The sequence below is a fragment of the Giraffa tippelskirchi genome, chromosome 1, assembly GCF_054371585.1.
Source record: "Giraffa tippelskirchi isolate mGirTip1 chromosome 1, T2T-mGirTip1v1.2.pri, whole genome shotgun sequence".
NCBI lineage: Eukaryota > Metazoa > Chordata > Mammalia > Artiodactyla > Giraffidae > Giraffa > Giraffa tippelskirchi.
The window spans coordinates 28,768,885-28,782,393 of NC_137275.1; the positions used below are offsets into that span (position 1 = coordinate 28,768,885).

The following is a 13,509-nucleotide window of genomic DNA, read 5'->3' on the forward strand; positions in this document are numbered from 1 at the left end:
GCCTGCAGTTTCGGGTCCAGTCTGTATTTTGCAGGTACTAAAATGAGTCATTAAATGATTTCTTCCCTTTCTCCCCCGCCACATAAAAGCAGTACTCAGATGTCTCAACCAAACAGGTTTAACAACAGCAAGCTACACCCAGGCTTATCAGGATGGTGACTTAAAGCAAGCTACTGGCTCTCTCTCCTCCAGAATCAAGCCTGGAAATTGTGAAAGAAAATGAAAATGATTTGAGGGACTAACAACCATAATGATAATTATTATGAGAATCCTGGAGAGTCTGAAGGCTGGAGGATCCCCTAAAGGCTATCTTGAACTTGGGGACAGAGGAGAGGGAGGCTGAATTGTAGTGGTTTCAACCCTGTGCAGAGAAAGCCAGAGAAAAGCTTCTAAACTCTGCTCATGCACTCAGAAAAGTTTAAAACTCTAAGAATATCATAAAAGAAAGTCTGAATGAATGAAAAGACAGTCTATGCTCCCAGAGTCAATGACTTGCTATCATAAAAATATCAATTCTCTCCAAATTTATCTATAAATTAAATGCAATCACCGTTAAAATTCCCAGTGAATTTTTTATCAGTCATTCCAAATCCTTATTTGAAAATGGTGGACTTCCCTGATAGTCCTTGGTAAAGAATCCACATGCCAAAGCAGGGGATACGGGTTCAATCCCTGGTCTGGGAAGATCCCGGAGCAACTAAGCCTGAGCACCACAACTACTGAAGCTGTGCACTTTAGGGCCCATGTGCTGCAACCACTGAAGGCCATGCACCTGGAGCCCACACTCTACAACAAGAGAAGCCACCACGATGAGTAGTCCAGGCACCGCCACGAGATTAGCTCACATTTGCCGCAATGACAAAAAGCCCCCACACAGCAATGAAGGCCCAGTGCAGCCAAAAATAAATAATAGAGAAAATGATATTAAAAAAAGCAAATGGATGTAGAAATATAAAGTCTACAACAAAGAAGTCTAAAAAAGAAGGGAATATGCATAACCAGATGTTAAGACATAGTACAAAACTGTACAAATAATAAACAGTGTAATAACATACAAAGAGTTAAAAAGAATAAAATAGGAATCCAGGTATATATGGAAACCTAAAACGTGATGGTAATGGCACCAGAAATCCATGTGAAAAAGTTGGATTGTTTTGTAAATGGCTTAGAATTTTTAACTTGTGTAAGAAAATTGAATTGAAATCCTATCAAATAGACATGCAAAGATAGACTGCATGCAAATGGTCTAAAGGCTTTAAAGTAAAAGATAATTCTCTGGAGTTAATAAAAATGTAGGGAACTACATTTGTAAAATGAGGTCAGGAACTACCGAATAAAGATTCAAAAAAGACAAATCATAGGCAAAATACTGACGTATTTTATTACATCAGTATTAAAGAGTTCTGTTCAACAAAGGGTAAATTTCACAGGCATATGCAGATGAATAATATATCTGCAAATCTAAAACCAACAAGCTGGGGATTTCCCCAGTGACCCAGCAGTTAAGACTTTGCCTTCCAGCGCAGGAGTTGCAGGTTCAATCCCTGATCAGGGAGGGAAGATCCCACATGCCTCATGGTCAAAAAATCAAAACATAAAACAAAAGTAATATTTTAACAGATTCAATAAAGACTTTAAAAAGGGTCCACCATAAGAAAAATCTTCTAAAAATTAAATTAAATTATAACCAAAAAGGCATTAAAATCTAGAAAATATGAAAAAATCCACAAAGAAAATAAAAATACATCAATTGAATAGGTGAAGCACAGGGAAATTTTAGGGTGGTGAAGGTGTTCTGTGTAATACTGTGGTGTTGAATAAATGATATATGAATACATTTTTCAAAACTCATAAAACTGTAAAATACAAATAATGAACCATAACATATCCAATTCTAAAGTCATCACTTAAGAGGATCACGGGAAAGAATAAGGACTGTGACAAGAGAATCTGACTGTATTACACGTGTATGAAACAACTCCACTGAAGGGATGGGGAAAAAGATACTAACCTATATAACTTTAGAATTAATGAAGTCTTTAGGACTAAAGGCAAAAGGAATTGCACATAAGCACTGTACTTGCTTATAAAGGACAGAAATGGTATGGACCTAACAGAAGCAGAAGATATTAAGAAGAGGTGGCAAGAATACACAGAAGAACTGTACAAAAAAGATCTTCACGACCCAGATAGTCACGATGGTGTGATCACTCACCTAGAGCCAGACATCCTGGAATGTGAAGTCAAGTGGGCCTTAGAAAGCATCACTACAAACAACGCTAGTGGAGGTGATGGAATTCCAGTTGAGCTATTTCAAATCCTGAAAGATGATGCTGTGAAAGTGCTGCACTCAATATGCCAGCAAATCTGGAAAACTCAGCAGTGGCCACAGGACTGGAAAAGGTCAGTTTTCATTCCAATCCCAAAGAAAGGCAATGCCAAAGAATGCTCAAACTACCACACAATTGCATTCATCTCACATGCTAGTAAAGTAATGCTCAAAATTCTCCAAGCCAGGCTTCAGCAATACGTGAACTGTGAACTTCCAGGTGTTCAAGCTGGTTTTAGAAAAGGCAGAGGAACCAGAGATCAAATTGCCAATATCCGCTGGATCATCGAAAAAGCAAAAGAGTTCCAGAAAAACATCTATTTCTGCTTTCTTGACTATGCCAAAGGCTTTGACTGTGTGGATCACAATAAACTGTGGAAAATTCTGAAAGAGATGGGAATACTAGACCATCTGAACTGTCTCTTGAGAAACCTGTATGCAGGTCAGAAAGCAACAGTTAGAACTGGACATGGAACAACAGACTGGTTCCAAATAGGAAAAGGAGTCTGTTAAGGCTGTATATTGTCACCCTGCTTATTTAACTTATATGCAGAGTACATCATGAGAAACGCTGGGACACAAGCTGGAATCAAGATTGCCGGGAGAAATATCAATCAACTCAGATATGCAGATGACACCACCCTTATGGCAGAAAGTGAAGAAAAACTAAAAAGCCTCTTGATGAAAGTGAAAGAGGAGAGTGAAAAAGTTGGCTTAAAGCTCAACGTTCAGAAAACTAAGATCATGGCATCTGGTCCCATCACTTGATGGGAAATAGATGGGGAAACAGTGGAAACAGTTCCAGACTTTATTTTTTTGGGCTCCAAAATCACTACTGATGGTGATTGCAGCCATGAAATTAAAAGACGCTTACTCCTTGGAAGGAAGGTTATGGCCAACCTAGATAGCATATTTAAAAGCAGAGACATTACTTTGCCAACAAAAGTCCATCTAGTCAAGGCTATGGTTTTTCCATTGGTCATGTATGGATGTGAGAGTTGGACGGTGAAGAAAGCTGAGCGCCGCAGAATTGATGCTTTTGAACTGTGGTGTTGGAGAAGACTCTTGAGAGTCCCTTGGACTGCAAGGAGATCCAATCAATCCATCCTAAAAGAGATCAATCCTGGGTGTTCATTGGAAGGTCTGATGTTGAAGCTGAAACTCCAATGCTTTGGCCACCTCATGCGAAGAGTTGACTCATTGGAAAAGACCCTAATGCTGGGTAGGATTGGGGGCAGGAGGAGAAGGGGATGACAGAGGATGAGATGGTTGGATGGCATCACTGACTCGATGGACATGGGTTTGGGTAGACTCCGGGAGTTGGTGTGGACAGGAAGGCCTGGCGTGCTGCGATTCATGGGGTCACAAAGAGTCGGTCACGACTGAGCGACTGAACTGAACTGAACTGTACTTGCATTGATAAAGTTATTTCCCATGGGGATATACCAATGAGTTAACAATTCTGATACTGCAATACATGTGTTCCGGAAGTGAACAATTCAATAAGTAGATGGAGGTTAGTAGGAATGAGGATTCTCACTGTTGGAGTGGAAGTTTACAAGCAAATGAGGAGGACGCTGAAATGATGAGTGTGGTAATGGATTAGAGTTGAAGATATCAGTAGGACTCATGTTTAATTTAGGGACTTCCCTGGTGGTTCAGATTGTAAAGAATCCATCTGCAGTGCAGGAAACCTGGGTTCGATCCCTGGGTTGGGAAGATCCACTGGAGAAGGGAAAGGCTACGCACTCCAGTACTCTTGCTTGGAGAATCCCACAGACAGAGAAGCCTGGCGGGCTACAGTCCATGGGGTCACAAAGAGTTGGACATGACTGAGCGACTGAGCTCACACACAGGTGGCTCAGCAGTAAAGAATCTGCCTACCAATGCAGGAGACGCAAGTTTGATCCCTGAGTTGGGAAGATCACATGGAGAAAGAAATGGCAACCCACTCCAGTATTCTTGCCTGGGAAATCCCACGGACAGAGGAGCCTGGAGGACTACAGTCTAGGGGGTTGCAAAGAGTCAGACATGATTTAACAACTAAACAACAACAGATGGTTACACATAGAAATATTTATACATATGTGTCAATGCAGGGGGTGGTATAAACTCCTGTATTTGTATGCTCTGTCTGAGAAGGCCTAAAGGAAACAATAGTCCAGGAGCAATGAACACACCTAACACTCAGATTTTGGTTTCTAATACCATTCTCCAACAAAGGGATCTAACAATTTTTTGGAGAAATGGCTGTTCTAGGACTAGGGGAGGAAGTATTGAAAATGAACTTAGAGACTCTTGTAATACCAGGAAGAATGAAAGTGCTAAAAAAACAAACAAACAAAAAAAAGGAAAAGACCCACAAAGATTGGGGTAAAGTCAAAGGGACACAGGAACCAATGTAAAGAGTTTCCAGTGGTTATACCTAGAACAAAATAGATACACTGGTATTGGATTATAACCCAAAGTATAAACTAAATGTCCACAAACTAGTTCATACTAATATAAATAAATGATTACTAAATAAATAAATAAATAAACTAACAAATGAGAGAGAAGAAATAAAACTCCCCTGCAAAAGCATTTCAAATAAATTATGAAGATATTCCTCCTTAAAGGAAGAGGGAGCATAACTCTCCATTCTTTAAGTGTAGACTTTGCCTAGTGACTTCCTTCCAAAAAGTACAATATGGAAAAGGAAGGCGAAAAAATAAACTTCACAGTAGAGAAGCCTGAAAAACACTCTTTAGCCAGATGATCAAAGTCAACATCAACAGTGATAAATCATGTAGATAGTATGTACACTTGATATGATGGAATGAAAATGAAATTCTACTTCTGGTGTCTTCCTCCTAAAAATCCACAATTAATGAGAAAAATATCACACAAGTCCCAACAAAGGAACATTTACAAAATATCTTGGACCAGTACTCCTCAAAACTATCAAGGTCATCAAAAACTAGAAACGTCTGAGAAACTATCACAGCCAAGAGGAGCCTAAGGAGACATGAAGACTGAGTGTAATGTGGTGCCCTGAATGGGATCCTGGACAAGGAAAACTATATTCGGTGAAAACTAAGGAAATCTGAATAAACTGTAGTTTGTTAATTGTCACAAATGTAACATACTAACGTAAAATATTGTTAGGGGAAACTATTGAGACGGGGAGGGAATATGGGCACTCTGTATTATTGGATCAATTTTCTCTAAATCTAAAACCCTTCTAAAATATAAAGGCTATTAATAAAAATTCAGCTTATCAGTGAGGAAGCCCAGAAACTTGTGACATATAAAGAGATAATCATACTCATACGTTATCAGAGAAATGCTAATTAAAACATCAGTGAGATATCACTTTGCCTCTGTGAGACTCAATGAACTTGGAAATCTGGAGAATGCCAGCTTTGGAGATTTTTATTAGTAGATAAAGGAACTCTCAGTGTTCTGCTGGCTGGAGTGCAGTCTGGTATACATATTCTAAGAAGCCTTTAGTCACTTAAATACAGGTACAAATTCTGACTCCACATTCCATACTAGGAGATAGATGATAGGTAGGTGGATAGATAGATATATACATAGATGATGGACAGATAGATAAAAAGAAATAGATAGATCTCACATAGGTGCATAGAACATGTAGGAGGATGCTTTTGTGGAAACAGAGAGTCAACAAAAACTGCATACCCGGCCCTAGCCTAGAAGAATAAACAAGTAGAAGATGAGGGATGCACACCATCGAATATTACACAGATGTTAAAAGATCATAAGATACACATTTGGAGATCCAAGTGGTCCTTAAAATCACAGTGCAGACCAAAAATTAAAAGAAATGCAATGACTTTTGTACACATTACCATCTACATAAGTTAAAAATGCATACATGCAAAACAAAATTTTGTATTTAACAAGAACAGGCACAATGAAAGTATCTGTAGGAAGTACATGGAATGGTTACTTACAGGCAAAGGGAAGTGGGATATGAGGAGCGGGCATAAATTGGACAGGAGATGAGCCTTCCATGAACCAAAGAAGATAACATGTATTAACTGCGTGTGAGTAACATTGTTAACTAAATTTCTGCCCTTGAGGTCCAACAAGAAAGAAAATATATTCTAACTCAGTTATGGAAATGAGGTCTGAAATCTCAGCTGAGTTCACTCCCATACATTAGATATCGTTCAGGTCCGCACTGTCTGTGGCTTTTCCCAAGACCTCTCCCGTGGTCTGTGATAACAGTTGAGGGAGAGAAGGATACTATGCAGCTTCCTAAGGAATTCTACAATGGAAGTTATCCAGGGCTCCAGTACTCAGGTCTTCATGGCAGAGGCCCAACCTGTCATTAAGACGTCATTCCCAGGGACCAGTAGCGCCTATAGTCTCCTGACCAGAAATCAGTTAGCCAAGGACTAAGCCAGAACTTAGCATTGTTTGTATGCTGTTGAAAAGTAACCTGCGTTGTCACTTACTCTTGTGATGCAAGAGTAACAAATTCTAACAAATATATAAGAAAAAAGATAATGTTTCCCCCAGCATTAGACTAATTTGGGTCCTGCTGTGGTAGCATGGCCCCCACATAGTACAGAGCAGAGTCAGATCCAACACATTCAGAGAAAACCCTGTTCTTTACAAGGCCTTGAAGAACTCTTCTCCAAGAAACAGAATTAGTTCTAAATGGTTAGGATGGGGATTGGGTTCAAGAGAAATGTTATCCGATTCTTGATCCCATTGAGCTAAGCCTGGGCTTAGATTACTTAAAATCTCTAACTAGGGTCCATTAGTAAGGATTATTTCAGTAGCTGAGAATTATGTTTACTATGTGCCAGGCATTGTTCACAACACTTTATCAGCACTATCCCAAAATTACACACACACACACAGATACATCTATGAGATAGGTTCAATAATTACACAAATTTTATAAATAAGAAAACTGACACACACAGAAATTAAGTGACTGGGTAAAGGCTGTGTGTGTGTGCTCAATCATTCAGTTGTGTCCAACTCTTTGCCCGTTGGACTGTAGCCCACCAGGGTCCTCTATCTATGAAATGTTCCAGGCAAGAACACTGGAGTAGACTGCCATTTCTTACTCCAGGGGTCTTCCCAATCCAGGGGTCAAAACCACATCTCCTGCATCCCCTGCATTGACAGGATTCTTTACCACTGCATCACCTGGGTGAAGGCTGTTGTTGTTCAGTCGCTAAGTTGAGTCTGACTCTTTGCAGCCCTATGGACTGCAGCACACCAGGTTCCTCTGTCCTCCACTGTCTCTTGGAGTTTGCTCAAATTCATATCTATTGAGTCAGTGATGCTATCTAATGACCTCATTCTCTGCCACACCCTTCTCCTACTGCCCTCAGTCTTCCTCAGCATCAGGTGTCTTTTCCAATTAGTTGACTCTTCACATCAAGTGGCCAAAGTATTGGAGCTTCAACATCCGTCCTTCCAATGAATATTCAGGGATTGACTGATTTGATCTCCTTGCTCTCCAAGGGGCTCTCAAGAGTCTTCTTCAGCACCACAAATTGAAACTATCAATTCTCCAGCACTCAGCCTTCTTTATAGTCCGACTCTCACATCAATACACACGTGCATGCTCAATCACTTCAGTCGTGTCCGACTCTCTGCGACCCCATGGACCATGGCCCGCCAGGCTCCCCTGTCCCTGGGGTTCTCCAGGCAAGAACACTGGAGTGGGTTGCCATTTCCTTCTCCAAGCCAGTTCTTAAATATTTAAAAGTTTATCATGGTAGATTTTGAATGCTATCTGATAGGCAAAATTAATTTGTCAAAAGTAGAAAGAATAATCTGTTTTTGAAACAAGCATCATTGAAACTGGTCACATAATTCCTCTACTGCTCTGACTATAACAGCCTAAGTTGTATTTTATATAATGTACGCTGTGTACTCTATTACATGTACTCTATTAACCTTTTTTTATTTTAGCAACTTTCAAAAATACTGGCCAGCAGTCTACTTCCATCCAGCATATTTCTAGGCTATTATGTGTTATCAAGGGCCCAAGAAAAGGAAACTTATTCTAGTGCTAGCATTAGGGAAAAAAAAAAAAGATTATATAGAAGGAGGTATAGACATAGCCACCGAATATACAGTTATGGAGATATAGATGAATATCCATATTACATATACCACTTTGCCCTTCTATTAATATAACTAAGAAATGACTGCCAGAATGGGAAGTTTAATCTATTACATATACTGAAAACCTCATAATATTTCAGGCAAGTACTTTATTCTGTATTCTGTGAATTGAAAAGACCCCTTCTTTCCCACTGTTGGAATGCCAGAGAAAAAGAACACTAAATTGCAAGGGCCGAGACCAGAGTTTTATCCCAGTTTTGCCACCATCATACTGCATGACTTTGGAGATTTCATTCAATCTTCTCAAACTCGCACCTGTAAAATGCTAACAATGGACTGTATAACCTCTACAATTCCTTCTTCACTCCACATTCTCTGACAACAGTATACATCATATGAGTTTGATGCTATTCTATGCCCAGTATCTGAAACTTTTTTTAATATTTATTTTTATTTATTTGGCTGTGGCCAGGTCTTAGTTGCAGCATGTGGAATCTTCAGTCTTCACTGCAGCACATGAGATCTTTAGTTGGGACCTGTGAACTCTTAGTCGTGGCATGTGGAATTTAGTTCCCTGATCAGGGATCGAACCCAGGCCCCCTACACTGGGATCATAGAGTCAAGTCACTGCACCACCAGGGAAGTCCCTGAAACTTTTTGCAAATCATTAATTACTCAGTTGAAGAAAGCTGAGCGCTGCAGAATTGATGCTTTTGAACTGTGGTGTTGGAGAAGACTCTTGAGAGTCCCTTGGACTGCAAGGAGATCCAATCAATCCATCCTAAAAGAGATCAATCCTGGGTGTTCATTGGAAGGTCTGATGTTGAAGCTGAAACCCCAATACTTTGGCCACCTCATGCGAAGTGTTGACTCATTGGAAAAGACCCTAATGCTGGGTAGGATTGGGGGTGGGAGGAGAAGGGGACAACAGAGGATGAGATGGTTGGATGGCATCACCGACTCGATGAACATGGGTTTGGGTAGACTCCGGGAGTTGGTGATGGACAGAGAGGCCTGGCGTGCTGCAGTTCATGGGGTCGCAGAGAGTCGGACACGACTGAGCGACTGAACTGAACTGAATTACTCAGTTGACCACTAGATGGCAGCAGATCCCTGATTACTATGTGAATGCAGGCAGCCAAGTCAACCTTGATAACATTGTGAATTCTAGTATCAAAAGGTTCATGGAAGAACTTGGATTGAGTTTTATTCAGCTTTACCTCTTATTATTTCCATGATCTTGGGCAAATTGGCCTTTTGGGGTTTCTGATTACCTACCATAAAATCAGAGGGCATCTTCTAGATCTAAAAGTATGATTGAATATCATTACCTTAGCAAGAGCAAGATAATTTTAAATAGTAATGTCCTCTTTTTCTAGCTTGAACTGTTCAAACAGTTTGTATCTGAAACAAAGAAAAATTCCATTTTCTATCCATGAGATCTTGGGCAATTAGCGATATTTGTATTTGCTCACCTGTAAAATGGAGAAAATAAGAGTATCTCCAAGGGATATTATAATGAGTAAATAGATATGGCAATTAAAGTAGCTAATAACATCAGTCATTTTTATAAATTGTTTATTAATTTTTTTTAATTATTATGATTGTGTTGCTTGGCATTTGGACTCCCTCAGACCATTATTCTTATCACACCTTTCCCCTGATATTTGAAGGTATAAGCCAGTGACTTTAGGCTGACTCTCATTTACATGTTCAGAGTCTACAGAGAACCATATGTGGGTCCAGAAATACCTCTAGAAATCCTCTTTAGTCTAAGTGGCTGCGAAAAGTTCCAGGCCTTGGATCTGTAAGTCCTGAAAAAATCTAGGTATTTGCTTTAATCACTCCTCACCAAAACTCCTTGAAAGAGCTCTCAGATCTGGAGTGGTGGCCTGTAGACTTTTGGATTCCCCCTTAAAGAATGGGAAGTCAATCTGAAGGCCTCCAGGTAAACATGGACTTCTAGTCTCAGCAAAGCACTACAAAGACTAGTAACTCTGAAAGATGCCTAACCTAGATTGCAGAAACCAATGTAAGTGGTTTGTCCTTGAACTGGCTCTGGCAATTATTTAGCACAATCATCAATTACATTACTTCTAAATAAAAATACTGTTTTACATATTGTGTGACAAGAGCTGCCACTTTCTCTTAGGTATTCGTTTAAATCCCTGAAGACATAAAATACATGAAAAGGCCAAAGACGTCGGGTCATGGAAACAAATAAAATCCCTAGGAACCACTGTGCTTCTTTGCCCTCATTAGCCATCATCACTTTGAAAATATTGGATGCAATATTGGATGTAATTGAAGTGCAAAGCAGAGCAAAACCTATCTTGAGTTCCTAGTATGAACTGTGCCTTTACCCACTCCATCTTTTTCCAAAGAAGCCTACATTGCAACAAATTTCTCTGTTTTTCTTTCTTTTTTTAAATAATACGGTGTTTAGCATATAGTTTATTTAGCAAGAATGTAGGTGTATGCTGTTAACTTGTTCTGTGGTGTAACAGGGCGAGTCCATCAAAATATCAGTGCTGACAAACAATGGTAAGCCAGAGAACATGGCCCAGAACAGGGCAAATGCCATGGAGGATATAGCCCAGCAACTCAAGGTCAGAGCAGGTGATGAGAAAACAGGACCAGAGATGAGCTGGATCTAGAAATATCTAGCACTCTTTAGATTCTGGCAGGGTTGAGGACAAGAACATGAGACAGTGGCACTCCAAGGTCTGAGGCTGCCGGGGATGTTGAAGAAACCAGAAAAAAATAAAATAAAACTGTGGTCATCCCTTTAATGAGGCAGTATTGGAAACCTATTCTCTAACAGCTCTGGGTTCTTTATTCACTGGAGATGCCTCATGCTAAGTTGCTTCAGCCATGTCCGACTCTTTGCGACCCTATGGACTGTGGCCCACCAGGCTCCTCTGTCCAAGGAACTCTCCAGGCAGGAATACTGGAGTGGGTTGCCATTTCCTTCTCCAATAGATGCCTCAGAGCATTCAAAAAGGCAAAAGCAAGATTAAACAGTTCTTAAATGCATCTCTCTTATTTAAAAAGAATAATGAATACAAAATAGAATTACAAAGTAAGAAAAAAGGTTGGCCTCCAATCATACTTTTTAGCTCAGGAAAAGTTCTGCAGACGCAGCCCACGCTACACTGAACTCACTGAGGGCAGAGAACGAACCTGGCTTACCTCTTTATCATCAGTGCCCAATCTGGTGAATGTTTGTTACTGTTGCTGTGGATGATACAACCAAGTACATACCCAAAGCAAAAGCCTGTGATAGTGTCCTGTTGAGGGACCAAAGTGCAGAGTCACAAACACCCTGATCTTTAGCCCTCTCCAGACCTTTCAGCTGAATATATATGGAGTGTACAAAGGAATTCAATCACTTCAAACAAGAACTAAAGCCAGGATGTAGGATTCAAAAACTACAGTTTATGTAGGACATAAACTTCCTGCATGCCTCTTACATCTGTGTGCCTCTGACACCCTGAACGCCATCCCCACCAGTGGTGAGTTCATTAGAATGGCTTTATAAACATGATACAATCGGCTGGAAGTCAAAAGACCTATACCCTATGCCTGGTCTTGGCATCTACCAGCTGTGTGACCCGGAGCAAGCCATTTAATTGGAGATTTTCATGCATTAAACTAACAGTCTAATTTCAGCAATAATCATCCATTTCAGCAATAATAATCTGATTCTAAGCTGATCGTGAAGAAGAGAAAATTGGATTCAACTGGGCCAGCCAACACTCCTGATCTTTATAAATTCCCACACAGTCTTTTACTCTCCCTAATCCACATACTTTTCAGTGTGTGAACAACTAAACTACTTACAGGAGATTTACTAGTGACAAACACAAGGAGGATTCCAGCAAATTACATGTAATCATCTTTCTGTGTGCTTTAGAGCAGTATGAACTCGCACCATTTCAATATGCTCTTACATTGGTTAGCTAAAAACCTGAAACAAAATGTTTAACACCTTAAAGTGAAGCTATAAATATATAAGGGTCCTCACACTTTATCCAAGAAATCTTATAAGCAATGGTCTTCAACTTGACTACAGATGGCACATGAAAATGATGACAAAATTAGCAAATGTGACAAATGAAGCCATCAGTGACTGAAAAAATAAGGCAATGGAGGTAGAATTCTATGATGATCAGCTGCCACCAATGTGACACAGAGGCTTATGGTAAACTGTGTCCCTGAGTCGAAAAGAACTCCAATCCTTTAATATGTCCTTAAAGGAGGCCAGTATAGGGAGGCAGGAGAGAGAATAGATGCAGAGGAAAATGAGTTTGGGAGCTGAGGCAACCCTGGGTGAAATTATGAAGAATAAGCTATTTAACTTTGATCTTCATAGAACCCCTCATCATCACCACCATCACAACAGAGAATTAGTGATCAACTGCAAAGGTTCATCATCAGTTCCAAGTGCATTACCTTCTAATCTAATAAAAATGTCCTACTGAGTTCCTGTTTAGAGTAAGATAGAACAAACACATTCTATCCTCTCTCTCCCCCGGAATGTAGCTAAGAACCTAGACAGATGGCATGGGCAGCTATCTGAAGACTCAGAGCAGTTGTGGTAGGAAAGAGGACAAGACTGAAATACCACTGAAACAGCAGTACGTTTACCTTTCTCTGCCACTGGTATCCCCTGGCCTCAACTCCAAGCAGCCTAAAACCCAGAAGTAAGCCTCAGTGAAGATTGAAATAATACCTGGAAAAACTCTTTAGTTTAGGCTTGAGACGTGAGTAAGGTGTCATCTAAAACTCTGAAGGGGGAGGAAACTCCTCCCCAGTTGGAAGAGCTGTGGTTCTAGGACCTAAGAGGGTAGGGTGAAACTTCACTGTTTTCCTCTCTATCTTTCAACCACCAACCCACAAACACTGGCGGAGTCATGAAAAATACCTAGCATAGCAGAGTAAATCAACTTCCAGCTTTCTGGCAACAGGACTGAAAAGGGTGCCTTGAGGAACTGGAGAGAAATAGGTAAATCACAGAGGAGGGAGTGCAGAAAGCAGCTCTATAAAGTTGGCCGTGAACTCCTGGGCTCACACCC

General features: G+C 40.2%; 1 long non-coding RNA gene across 1 annotated transcript in view; it reads right to left on the bottom strand.

Annotated features, from left to right (window-relative positions):
• The window catches only part of LOC145544355 (uncharacterized), a 128,789-nt gene that overhangs the window by 1,896 nt on the left and 113,384 nt on the right, over positions 1-13,509 (bottom strand). The window lies entirely within an intron of this gene.